This window comes from Balaenoptera physalus (genome assembly GCF_965194825.1).
Source record: "Balaenoptera physalus genome assembly, chromosome: 3".
NCBI lineage: Eukaryota > Metazoa > Chordata > Mammalia > Artiodactyla > Balaenopteridae > Balaenoptera > Balaenoptera physalus.
In genome coordinates, this window is record NC_138890.1 from 103,150,737 (window position 1) to 103,164,719 (window position 13,983).

General features: G+C 35.1%; 2 long non-coding RNA genes and 1 pseudogene across 5 annotated transcripts in view; all 3 read left to right on the top strand.

The window, feature by feature from the left end:
• The window catches only part of LOC309659064, a 1,106,759-nt gene that overhangs the window by 530,503 nt on the left and 562,273 nt on the right, over positions 1-13,983 (top strand). The window lies entirely within an intron of this gene.
• Positions 1-13,983, top strand: part of LOC309658935 (coiled-coil domain-containing protein 6 pseudogene) — a 583,785-nt pseudogene that overhangs the window by 253,284 nt on the left and 316,518 nt on the right. The window lies entirely within an intron of this gene.
• Positions 1-13,983, top strand: part of LOC309659008 — a 637,438-nt gene that overhangs the window by 175,301 nt on the left and 448,154 nt on the right. The window contains exon 2 of one of the 3 annotated variants that reach the window (XR_014262492.1): positions 2,021-2,445. The exons of 1 other annotated variant lie outside the window; for it this stretch is intronic. This is a non-coding gene — a long non-coding RNA (uncharacterized lncRNA). The remainder of the gene's footprint in view (positions 1-2,020; positions 2,446-13,983) is intronic. One more of the 3 variants, XR_014262493.1, reaches the window with a different exon arrangement.

The window sequence follows — 13,983 nt, forward strand, 5'->3', positions numbered from 1 at the left end:
GAAGAAACCTTATTTTATCTTTTTTTCTTTCTTGCTTTCTTTTTTTTATTGAAGTAACATTGGTTTATAACATTATAAGTTTCACACGTACAACATTGTATTTCTACTCCTGTATTCCCTACAGCATGCTCACCACCAAAAAATTTAATTTCCATCCATCGCCTTATAGCTGATCTCCTTTACCCATTTCATCCTCCCCCACCCCTTCCCCTCTGGTAACCACTACAGTTCTCTGTACCTATGTGTTTGTTTTTGTTTGGTTTGTTTATTTATTTTGTTTGTTTGTTGTTTATATTCCACATATGAGTGAAATCACACAGTATTTGTCTTCTTCTGTCTGACTTATTTCACTTAGCATAATACCCTCAAGGTCCATCCATATTTTTGCAAAAGGCAAGATTTCATCTTTTTTACTTTTTTTTAATTTGGTCTTATTCAATATTTTACCTCTATGTCTTACAACATTGAATCAATAAATAAATGAATGTATGAAATTCATGAATCTGAAGCACAGGAAGCATGAGGGAGAGTGATACAAGATAAAGCTTGTGAAATAAGGAAGGACCATGAGTTGGGGATGCTTGTCTTTATCCTCTCAAAGGGGAGAGATATAAGTTGAGGTGTAGAGATGTTTTTTCAATATAAGAATGTTTGACATTGCATTTCTATTTAAAACTGATTTTACTGATAAACATCTATTTCTCATTACAAGTCGTTGTATACACTGATATTTTACTTAAAGGAAAAAATAAGAATAATTGATATTTTTTAGTTTTTTGGACTTCAGAATATTTCAATACTCTCCTTAAAAGTGAAACAAACACTGTATTCCAAATATGTAGATAAAATAGACCAATTATCCTCAGTTTGGTACTACCTAACAAAATATAGCTGCCATTTTGTTAATGTTCCTATCTTTCTTTCAAGGGAGTATAAAAAGGAAGGAGAATTAAGATCTAAATTAAAATCTCAAGGGTCATTGTGTATATTGCAAATGTTCAGGTCATTCAGCACATAAGACTGATAATGCAAAATTATACTATTTTTCTTGTGAACATCATTTTTTTTTCTGGGCATATATTCTTTTCACTGAAAAAAATTATATATTCAGTTAAAATGATCTTACAATCAAGGGAGTAGGTGTATAGAAATGTCAAATAGGAATGATAATATTTCCCACCTACCTGCCTTCACAGGATGCTGTGAGAATTGATATGAAAATGTCTTTGAAGTGTTTTGAACTGCTTAGAAGAAAGATATGATATAAATACAGAGCTGTATTTTTGGAATTATGATTCCAATGGCCTCTATGATAAATCCTATGATTTTAGAGTTAGAAGAGATACAGTCACCTTCTTGTCCTAACTCTTCACTATAGATTTGAAGCCCAGAGAGGTGAATATTTTTGGTGCCACTAACTATATAAAAACTTATTTTGCAAACAAAATTAAACATTGATTCAGTGAACATTTAGCATTGATTTCATAGCTTTGGACATTGAAAGGTGATGTCCTGGTAACTTAGTGCATTAGTTTGGTGGGCAGTCACAACAAGATACCACAGAAACTTATTAAACAACAGAAATTTGAACAACAGAAATTTATTTTTTCACAATTCTGGAGGCTAGAAGTCCAAGATCAAGGTGTTAGCAGGGTGGTGTTTCTTCTGAGGCCTCTTTCCTTAGTTTGTAGATGGCTGTCTTCTTGTGTTTTCACATCATCTTCCCTTTGTACCTGTTTGTATCCCAGTTTCCTTTTCTTATAAGGACACTGGTCATAATGAAGTAAGGCCCACCATAATGACTTTGTTTTAATTTAAGTACTTTTTTTAAGGCCCCATCTCCAAACACGGTCACATTCTGAGGTACTGGGGGTTGGCACTTTAACATATAAATTTGGAGGGAACACAATTTAGCCCATAACACTCAGATACCTGTGTTTGGGCCTAGCATGAAGTCACTAAATAGTCATTCTATACACCCACATTTACAGCCTTTTAATGCTTCCATTGCTTTTTTCAGATATGCTGATCTTCCTTCTGTTTCTGAAACACGCCCAGCACTTGCTCTCCTTGGTTCTTTGCACTCATCTTTGCCCGGTAGGTTCTTTTTTAATCTCTTCATATCACTATGTGTCAGGTCTTAGCTTAATGCCATCTTCACAAAGATGTCTTTTTTAGCCACATTATGTAAATCAGTCCTAGTGATATTTATTATCTTATCCTATTTATTTTCTGAATAATCTATGAGGAAAAAAAAAGCAACCTTGGATGCCTGGGAACTGATATGACATTTAAACCTAGACCTCAATCTCAATGTCATTACAAACTTATCTCCCTCTTACAGCTGAGCCATGTTGTTCTCCTGCAGAGCATGATGTCACAGAACATTCCCATCAGCAAGGTCATCAGTCACCCCACAGAATAACCACCATCTCCCCTCATTAAGTAAGTGACTAGAGCTTTTGAAAACCAGTTACAGCTATAACCTTGCCTTAATCTGCCTTCTCTGTAGATAAGATTTATTGAAATAGCCAATCATAGACTTGTTCCTTCTTTATGACAACCCCCAATCTACCCCTAAATTCTCCCTAACAGTACTCAACCAGAACTCCAATCCTATGGTCAATTCTTTCTAATGCCCTTATTGAGACACACCACAGTTCCCAAGGTGTGTGTTCTCCCTGCTTGCAATGAGTGATAGATATAACTTGTTCAACTGCAGGTGTTCCTGGTAGTCTTTGGTTGGTCTATTTTCTAGATCATTATGGTCTGTCTTCCATGAAGGCATAAGCTACGTGAGGGAAGGAATCTGGGTTTGCCTCATCACATCTTCATTACTAGCACTGTTCACAGCAACGCTAACTGTACCCAGCACATAATAGGCACTCAGTTAGTATTAGATGAACAAATGAATTGGATGAACAAATGAATCAACCAACACCAGAATACTTATGACTATTTTATACCCTTTCAAGTGCCTCTGTTTAGAATGTTTTAGGGTCTTGATAGTGATATTAGGGATATATAAGAAGGAATATAGTCCCTAAGTAGGGAATGACATAGTGCAAATGGTATACGAGGAAGATCATTCCTGTTCCTGGCAGCAGAAAAGAGTCCTGGGGAAGGGAATAGATATTATTGTGCTAGGTAATAATAGTAAGGTTTGGGGTGGACACTTGGATAAAGTGAGCAAATGGCCTTTTGAGAAATGTATCACACAGCAGTGTACCTTGAGAGTACATTAGTTATAAGGAGCCAAGATAATAAGTTTGACAAAATACGTTCAAGATTGTGAGTCTCCAGAATTTTTGTTTCAGTCATTGTTCTCATTAAGTATTCACTATCTGTACCTGAAATGGAAATCTATTTTAAAATGTCAATTGTTTTCTTAGTTATTGTAACCTTATCTTACACGCAGTAAGTTTTAATTCTAAATTTCAAATCTACTGATTCAATACTTTTAGGATAATCCTACAGAAATAGACTTTCTGAATTTTATAATTGGATTTTATTTTGCCCACAGAATTATAAATTTTTGATTCCAAATATTGAAAGATGTGTATTATTTTATCGATTAGTATAATATATTAATTAAATTTCTATAAGTAATAATAATGTGGATCTAGATGTTTCCAGTTCCACATAATCCTGTTTCGTGCTTCATGCAAAACAAAACAAGACCCTCTGATTACTAAATTTAGCAATGCATAATCCTATATGGAAATTACTGCTGAAGTAGTAAATAGTATTATATTTATGTTTTATAAGAATGAACAAAGACTCACTTATGAAGCATCTGCTTAGACTCCACTACTTTTTTTCTTTTAATTTGTGAGATCAAATTGTTTTAAGTGGCCAACAATTACAACTTGAAAGGAATACTTTGTTAATTATATTTCTCCTAATGTGGATGTCCAAATGTTTCAATTCTAAATATGTAAGTTGAAAGTTTAATGCTAATTTTCTATGGTTTAAGTTTCTTGTGACTTTTCATCTATGAGCTATTGTATTTGATTTCACATCTCTAACTCTTTTGAGTTCTGAGTTACATATCTAAATCTCTGGCAAAACATAGGCTTAAATTCCACTGTTCCTCTCAGAAGGGAGACTATTTTATGGAGTGTGAACAGCTGTGTTAAACACTGAGTTAATGTTAGAATTACCACTGAGAACGAAATTGTGGAGATTTTCACTGCTTAATTAAAAAAAAAGTTTCAAGTGCCACCTTCAAAGTGTGACAAGGAAACGAAAGTAGGAAAAAAGAAACAGAGTAGAGAGTATATCTTCATGTTATTGGAAAACAATCTACCACGAGGAGTTGGAATATACTACTGTGGGTCATCTCTTAGTAGAGTTTTGTTAATATATATCTCTGCATACAGCATGATGTACTTAAGTGTTTACTTATTTTTTTAAATCAGGTTTTTTTCCTGGCTAGTTAGTTTACTGGTTCGCCCATTACTAAAAATTTGGAGGAGTGGAAAAAGAATTCTGGTGTGACTTTCACTTAGAGGCAAGCTTCAGGCAGCATCAAGGGTACACTCTAGTTCTGGCAGGAAGTGATCTTGAATGATGTGCATAGTCTCCAAGTCCTCTTGTTTTGAAACTAGCACAAAGAGCTCCTTAATCTGGGAAAGAACAAAGGGATGGTGGAGGGAGATCTTTAGAACTGTCTCTGGTGAGTCTCCAGTGGAAGAAGCCTATTATTTATTTATTTTCACTGAAATATTAGGTGAGAATGGTTATAGTAGAGAAAGCTTGCTTTCTCTTATTTCTTTGAGAGTTAAGCATGGGGCATCCATGACCTAAATTTGGGCAGAAGAGACCAACTTTCCCCTTGACCCATGTTCTCCTTTCAGACCTCAGGTATTTTGGGGAAAGAACAACCAGTAGCCTTTACACCTATGACTCAGAGTGTTTGTTAGAATTAAAGGCAAAAAATATTCATTATGATCTATTTAATCCAATTAAAAATATTGGTTTCAGGTCTTACATTTAGTTCTTTAATCCATTTTGAATTTATTTTTGTATATAGTGTGAGATAATGTTCTAATCTCATTGTATTACATGTAGCTGTCCAGTTTTCCCGGAACCACTTGTTGAAGTGACTCTATTTTCTCCATTGTATATTCTTGCCTCCTTTGTCATGGATTAATTGACCATAGGTGCATGGGTTTATTTCTGGGCTCTCTATTCTGTTTCATTGATCTATGTGTCTGTTTTTGAGACCTGAAACCATAAAACTCCTAGAAGAAAACATAGGCAGAACACACTTTGACATAAATTATAGCAATTAATTTTTTTTAGATCTGTCCCCTAAGGCAAAAAAAAATAAAAGCAAAAATAAACAAATGGGACCTAATTAAACTTAAAAGTTTTACACAGCAAAGGCAACCATTGACAAAACAAAAAAGACAACCTACTGAATGGGAGAAAACACTTACAAATGATATGACCAACAAGGGTTAATATCCAAAATATATACAGAGCTCATACAACTTGATAAAAAAAAAAAAAAAATGAGCAGAAGACTCGAATAGGCATTTTTCCAAAGAAGATATACAGATGGCCAACAGGCACCTGAAAAGATGCTCAACATCGCTAATTATTAGAGAAATGCAAATCAAAACCACAATGAGGTATCACCTCACACCAGTCAGAATAGCCGTCATTAAAAAGTCTACAAATAATAAGTGTTGGGGAGGGTGTGGAGAAAAGGGAACCCTCCTATACTGTTGGTTGGAATGTAAATTGGTGCAGCCACTATGGAAAACAGTAAGGAGGTTCTTCAAAAAACTAAAAACAGAACTATCATATGATCCAGCAATTCTACTCCTGGGTAAATATTGGGAAAAAATGAAAACACTAATTCAAAATGATACTTGCACCCCCAGTGCTCATAGCAGCACTATTTACAATAGCCAAGACATGGAAACAACCCAGATGCCCATCAACAGACAAATGGATAAAGAAGATGTGGTACATATACACAGTAGAATACTACTCATCCCCACCCTTCTTATATACTGACACCATTCTTGGAAATGGATTTTCCAACAAGATTAAATATGCATTTCTGAAGCATAGCCCATTAACCATTGGGCATCTTTTAAAAGGCAGTCTTTTAAAATGTTCACGCTTATGATTAAAAAAAGAGACTAGATTCTTACTAAATAACATTTTCAGCTAAACATTTCATGATTCATGGATGTTCATCTCAATATTACTGATGTATTAGATCTGATGAATCTGTGTGCTTTTACTTTGTTTCTTCAGTTCAATGGGATTTAATTTGATACTCCCTAATATGTTTCACACATAAGTTCTTTAGCTATACTTTACAAAATGACAAAAGTAATCTCCTTTAGACATAGTTCTCTGTATTGCATCACCAAAATTTGCACATTCTTTCCAGTATTTATGTGAGTTTTGGGATGGTTCTAAAAGCAAGAATATATAAGGAAGTTTGTCTATTCTGTCTTTCTGCTTCATTTAATACTTTTTAAGAAGTCTATTTGACAGTCTAATAGCAAGTCAAATATTTTGGACAGCTAGACTCAGCTAAAGTCTAGATACAAACCACATATCTGATAAGGGATTGATATTCAAAATATATGAGGAAGTCACACAACTCAGTAGTAAAAAAACAAATAGAGTTGACCCTTGAACAACACAGGGGCTAGGAGCACTGACCCTCCACACAGTCGAAAATCTGCATATAACTTATAGTAGGACTCCTTATATGCAACTTCTCCATATCCATGGTTTCAACAAATCTTGTATCCTATAGTACTATGGTATGTACTTAGTGAAAAAAAAATCCACCTATAAGTGTACCCACACAGTTCAAACCTGTGTTGTTCAAGTGTCAACCATAATCCAATTAAGAAATGGGAAGAGGACCTGAATAGATATTTTTCCAAGGAAGATATTCAAATGACCAACAAGTGCACGAAAAGGTGCTCAGCATCACTAATTGTAAGGGAAATGCAAATCAAAACCAAAATGAGGTATCACCTCACACTTGTTAGAATGGCCATCATCAGAAAATCTACAAACAACAAATGTTGGAGAGGGTGTGGAGAAAAGGGAACACTTGTGCACTGTTGGTGGGAATGTATATTGGTATTGTCACTATGGAGAACATTATGGAAATTTCTCAAAAAAATTAAAAATAGAGCTACCACATGATTCAGCAATCATATTCTGGGTATGTAACCAAAGTATATAAATCACTATCTCGAAGAGATGTATACACCCTCATGGTCATTGCAGCATTATTTACAAGAGCCAAGACATGGAAACAACCTAAGTATCCATTGACAGATGAATGGATAATGAAAATGTGACATACATGGTCACTGGAATATTATTCAGCCATAAAAAGAAGAATAACCTTCCATTTTCAATGAAACTTGACAGCATTATGCTAAGTGAAATTAGTCAGATAGAGAAAGACAAATGCAATCTCATTTACACATGGAGTCTAAGAAAACCAAACTCATAGAAACAGAGACAGATTGGTGGCTGCAGATGTAAGGGGTGGGGTTAATGGGTGAAGGTGTCAAAAGGTACAAACTTCCAGTTATAATTTAAATAAGTTCTGGAGATAGAATGTACAACATGGTGATTATAGTTACCAATACTGTATTATATATTTGAAAGTTGCTAAGAGAACAGATCCTAAATATTCTCATCACTAGAAAAAAATTGTAACTATGTGAGGTGATGGATGTGTTAACTAAACACATGGTAATTATTTTGCAATATATACATATATGAATAAACTATGCTATACACCTTAAACTTATACAGTGTTATATGCCAACTATATCTCAATAAAGCTGGAAACAAAATTAGGATAATAACATTTAGGACCATTTGGGGATTAAACAAAAGCTTATATTGAATTAGCATATTGTGAAGAACTAAAAAATGATATTTATTACTACATTTGACCCTTGAACAACACAGGGGTTAGAGGCACCAACCTACTGAGCAAAAATCTTCGTTAACAGCTTTATAGTTGGCCCTCCTTATCTATGGTTATACATCTGTGGAGTTGACCAACCTCAGATAGCGCAGTGCTGTAGTAGGTACTTAGTAAAAAAAAATCTGCATATAAGTGGACCCATGCAGTTCAAACTCTTGTAATTCAAAGGTCAATATTGTTATTATTACGCCTATATTTTCCATTACTTTAGAGGAATCTGATTTAAACAGTATAAATCATTCACATGAAGTCTCAAGATGCTTTATATAAACTAGATGGCAGAACAGGATGAAGTTGGATCAAATTTCTAAGAACCATGTATTTCATTTTTTATGGCAATGGGACTAATCCTCTCAAACTTATAGCTCTTGATTTGTGTAACTAGGTCATTCTTATTGATTTTTGGAGAAAGAGTAACAAATGGGATTTGGTAGATTTTACAGAAATACATGCAAGGAGGAAGAAAAGGTATTTTTAAATCATAAAACTTTTCATTGAGAAAGAGTCAAAGCTAAAGCCATACAAAAGCCAGCACTATCTCCCCTTTACAAATTACATGCCTGGAGGAAAAGCATATCCTTGAAATGGAAGAGTCAGTTGCATCTTAAGTAGTATTAGACTATGCTAGTAGCCTAAAAGGTGTCTACCCAAGGACATTTTGGCATTTTGTCCATGATTTTCACAGGCTTCTGATGTATTCTTGAAAACTCAAAGTTCTGTTCAGTATCTGGTATTTGTAGTTGACTGTGTAAAAGATGGAGGCAAACCATTGGACTGATTTCCTCTTCCTTATAGTTTTACAATACTCTATATTGAAGTGTGGTAATTCTACACAGAATATACTACTGCCTTAGTTTCACTAAGTGAATGTCCAGAAGGTTGAGAGCTCTTTCATCTTTAGCCTTCCTCCCTTTTCAGCCCACTCTTACACAGTGCCTTTCCTCCTGTAACAACACCTGCCGGGCCCCTTTCTGAGATTTTTAAAGGTAGAAGTGATTAAGAGTAATTTGGAGCAGGTCTAGAAATGGCCTAGAGAAGTTAAGGATCAAGCTCTAGGATTAGCTGATTTTTTGGCTGCCCTGGCAATGTGTGGGAAATCACTGTGTACTATAGAATTTTCTTTTTTATTCAAATACTTTGAGTTTATTACCTATCTGCCCATAGCTTCAGCCTTCTCTAATTATTTGTTCCCCATTTCAGTATATAGGATAGAATCTTATTGTTACTAAAATTATACTATGTATTTTATTAGTTATGAGGGAGCTAGGTGGGAAGGTAGAAAGCAATGCCAGTAGAGTAATAGTTTTATTAATAAGTAGGACTCATTAATGATAAACTTCTCTTTTGGAGAAAATTAGAAATCAGAAAACCAGTTTTCCCCCTCCAGCAACTGATGCTAAAAAGCTTCACTCAGACTTGCCTTTAGAGTCCCTTCCAAACACCATTGGAACAACTACCAAGCAACTTAAGCAACCAAACTAAAGCGTTGCTGTCCCTCTGCTTGAAGATGCTCTGAACATCACAGTGGGGCAGTAAAAAGATGTGTGGGTTAAGTCCTAGTCCTTGATGTTGGGGAGTCATGTAGCTGATAGCTATCAATTTAGTCATTCTACAAGGAACATTTTAAATTAAGAGTCCAATCAGCACAATCCTTGAAACATAATCAGATTTTTCCTTATTTACTTGGGGAGCAGAATTTTAAAAAACAAGAGAAAACAAAGGTCATCCCTAGGTAAGTTAAGGCTTCAGGTAAAGAACTCTTTGCACTGGAGACAAATTATCAGGCCTCATGACTTCCTTAGGACCTGCCTATTCATCTCAGACAATCTGTGCTCAGAGGTGTTTTTGTCATACAGCTAAAATTGCGAAGTGCAACATTTTATATGACATAATTTTTTCAGCTTTTTTTTTTTTTTTACACTGCTGATTTCTTATATAATTGCTCAACTCGCAGGTAATCTGTAAATCAAGATATTACTATATAGCAACATAGGTAACAGGCCATCACAATAGAAATAAAATAAAGAGAGAGAGACTAATAAAATATAATTATATATTTTTTATTATGGAAAGGCAATTTCTGCTTTCTATTGAAAATAAGTATAAAATTAGTAGTTAAATTTGACGATAAATGCTTCCTTAGATGCCTCATTTGTCCCTTATTATAAAAGTTATATGACCATCAACAGAGATGTCGGGTTGCTGAAAAATACAAATAGTTTAAATACGTTTTTCATCAAACTGAAAATTTGTCTAAGGGGCCCTTTGAATGAGATGAAGCTGTTTGGGAGGATCATATATAAGTTTGCATTTAACAGTAAATAACATATAAAAATAAAATTCAGTGATTTCAGGGCTTAACTGCATTTATAATTAATGTTCTTACCCACGTAATTAAGTTAAAAAGATAGGTAGAAGATAAATGTGATAGGGAAGAGCTGGAAAGAGAAAGACAAATGTAAATTTGTTTCAGAATATTTTATTTTCACCATAGTTATGGAATATTGCAAAGAGAATTATATCAATATGTTTATTCTATTACTCAGGAACTGCAATTAATTTCACTAAAATGTAATTTCTCTTTGTAATACATTTTCCAGTACCTGGCTTTTTAATCTCAAAAAATACATTTTATTTGTAAACCGAAATGGTGATGGAGTGTGCTTTTCTTTCATTGTGATGGTTCAGAAACTTGAAATTACCTGATGGGTCTGGCAATGAAGAGACAAGGAAGTAAATATAATCGAAGTTTCATTTTTCTGAAGTTTGCTTTCCTGCTGTGTGTTCTGATTCTTCTAGTTCTTAGCCCACTCACAGCTGTAGAGAGGTGGCCATTTCCAATGAGTGGTCATTCGTGAAAGTACATTGTTTTGTGACAGGACAGTATTCGCCAGGACAGAGTCAGTAGGTGGGGTGATAACTTCATTTATTGGCATATATATATAGCTTTCGATGAAAAGTATGGGCAGTTGTTTAATCTGCACTAGGAAATTAAGAGTAATTAGAGATTTAACAAAATTTTAATTGATGTGAATATTAAGGAAGTCAGAAAAGCCTCAGGTTATTTCTTTTTGTATTTATTATTATTATTATTTTGCAACGGTTAATATGTGTCTTTAGGTTTCTGACAGAAGGAAGACACTTACAAGGTTCAGAAGGTAGTATTCCCAGGGGGAAATGTATTTTATACTCAGCAATAGAAATTCTACTTTGAGTTCTATGGAGAAAAAGGTTTACGTATTGATCCAACTGACCAGCTAGCGTGTATTTTTTGAAAGAAATTGAAAAACCTAAATACGGAATTCAGCTTTTGACTGTAGTGGGTAAACGGCTGCCACTGGGAACAAGTTAATTTTTTTTTTTTTTTTGATTTTTATTTATTTATTTATTTATTTTTGGCTGTGTTAGGTCTTCGTTTCTGTGCGAGGGCTTTCTCTAGTTGTGGCAAGCGGGGGCCACTCTTCATCGCGGTGCGCGGGCCTCTCACTATCGCGGCCTCTCTTGTTGCGGAGCACAGGCTCCAGACGCGCAGGCTCAGTAATTGTGGCTCACGGGCCTCGTTGCTCCGCGGCATGTGGGATCTTCCCAGACCGGGGCTCGAACCCGTGTTCCCTGAATTGGCAGGCAGATTCTCAATCACTGCGCCACCAGGGAAGCCCTGGAACAAGTTAATTTTTTTTAAGTGGATTCATTTAAATAAAAAACAACCCTCACAGAATCTCTTTATTCTACATGGAGAATTAGGCATTGTGTTTTTCCTTTTGATGTGCTGTGGCAAAAAGGATCCACCCATAAATTCCTTTCAGCTTTGCTAATGTTCTGTCAACTCTGGGACCTGCAGATGTAACCTATAGAGATAGTGCGGCTCTTATTGCCAAAGTCTAGTTTTCCCTAAAAGCACACATCGTGTTTCTATCTTCTACTCTTGGGTATTTCCTTTCTAGAAATGGTACCCTAATGAATATTAGACTAAAATATTGGCATGGCAGTTAAAAATATATTGTTTCTTTTCAGATCTTCCGCTACAGAGACAAAGAGGGTGTGCCAATTTTCCTCCTTTTATTCTCACTTAAAAATTAATATTAGCTGAATCCCTGATAATCAGCACTCAGTCAAATAAACAAATAAATCAACAGAGAAATTATTTGTAAGATAAATGTGATCTAAACTGTCACCACGAAAAGCCAAAGCAGAATTCATTTTATGCAGACCTCAAGCAACTCAATTTCTGAAGGATGGCTTTAATGGTAGCCTTAACTAAAATGTATATTTTAACAAGGCATATTTACAGCACATAATAAATGTTTAAATTAGATTAATTAGTATGTATCGTTGAGGCTTTCTTGCTGTTTAGAATTATTTGCCCTGCTGAAGTAGTAAATCTATATGAGCTGAGCACTCAGATGATTCTAATAACAACACTTGGCATTTGTACAGTGCATTATATTTTCTAAGTACTTTATAATTACAATATTAATTAGTTAAGTGACACCGTGATCTTGTGACGAGGTCTGCATCTTATCCCCTTTCACAAATGAGGAAACTTTAAATGCAAAGGACAGTAATTCACATTGCAAGTAAATCAGGTTAAGATTAAAAAACCTTTTGTATGACTTGCGAATGTCTGATGCTGCATTTTACTAAGAACAATTTATTTCGATGTCATGTTCTTTGGATCAAGAGGTAAAGGTTTCATCCCATATACAGATTTTCAGAAAGCTAGCAGAATAAAGAAAGGATAGAAAGGAGAGAGTTCTTTCATTTCCATTGCATTCTGTCTCCTATACTAAACTTTCATTATATCCTTGAGGCTGAGTTGTTGAGCCTGGAACCTTGATGGTGAGTTGGGTAGCCTCCTGGAGGACCCTTGGTCCGCTATCAGAGGAAGCGTCTGCTCTTTACTGAAGCATCTCTAGTGCTTCACGTCAGGGCAAAGGGGAACAATAACTTCAAAGGCTAATGAGGCTGGGAAATTCACTTAAGTGTCTTTGGCTTATAATCTCAATGCAAATTAAGTAGGGTTTCCAAAATATTATAGAATAATATGAGATTATTTGAAGCAAGCAACTTCAACAAGCATTAATTAATTATTTATGTTCTGGCTTCTAAGGGGAAACCCTAAAATTAATAGAACATGGCTTCTGTACTAAGAGACTTGTAGTTTAGTAGAAGGATATAAACATGTCAACAAATTAAAGCAATATGAAACAAATAGTTGTTAGGCACTTGCCACCCATCAGGCATGATTTTAAGGGATACAACAGTGAATAAAACAGGTAAAAACCCCTGCCTTCATCTAGCAGATATTCCAGTGAGTGAATAAAAAATATTAAAGGTAGTGTGATAAAAGAGGGATAGAGTGCTTATAGATGAGACATGCAAAAAGCGGTAGCCAATATTTACCTATCTGCAGGACATTGATGAATTGCCATTTGAATTTAATATTGTTAAATGAGTAAATGTTTATTTGAAAGCTAGAGAGAAGAACTTTAGGGCAGCAGGGGGATTGGTGGATGGAGGGTGGTTGAAGTGACAAAGGGTTAGGTGTGGAGAAAATATACGAAGCAGAGAAAGTTTGGTGGACAAAGACTTGGACATATGAGAGTCTGGTAAACTGCAAGTAATTAGGCAAGGCTGGAACTTAACAGTATATAGGCAGTTGGCTTCAAAGATTAGTAGAACAACTATGAACCCACATAATCTGGAAAATTAAGAACACATTAATTATGGCTGTGTAGTATACTGGCAGAGAAGATGGCCAAGATGGAAGGTGCTGGCAGCTGCTTGGCTTGGTGGTGAAGGAGGATGAAGACACTAGTACTAGGTGAGGTGAGAAGAGCTCCCATCTTTACCTGACTTCACAGAGGAAGCCTTAATTAATATGATCAGATAATAAAATAGAAAACCAAACAACAGCCACAGCAGCAAAAACCTTTCTAGTATTTTACCATTTATTTGATTCTTCCTCTATTTCCTCTTCTTTTCTTCTC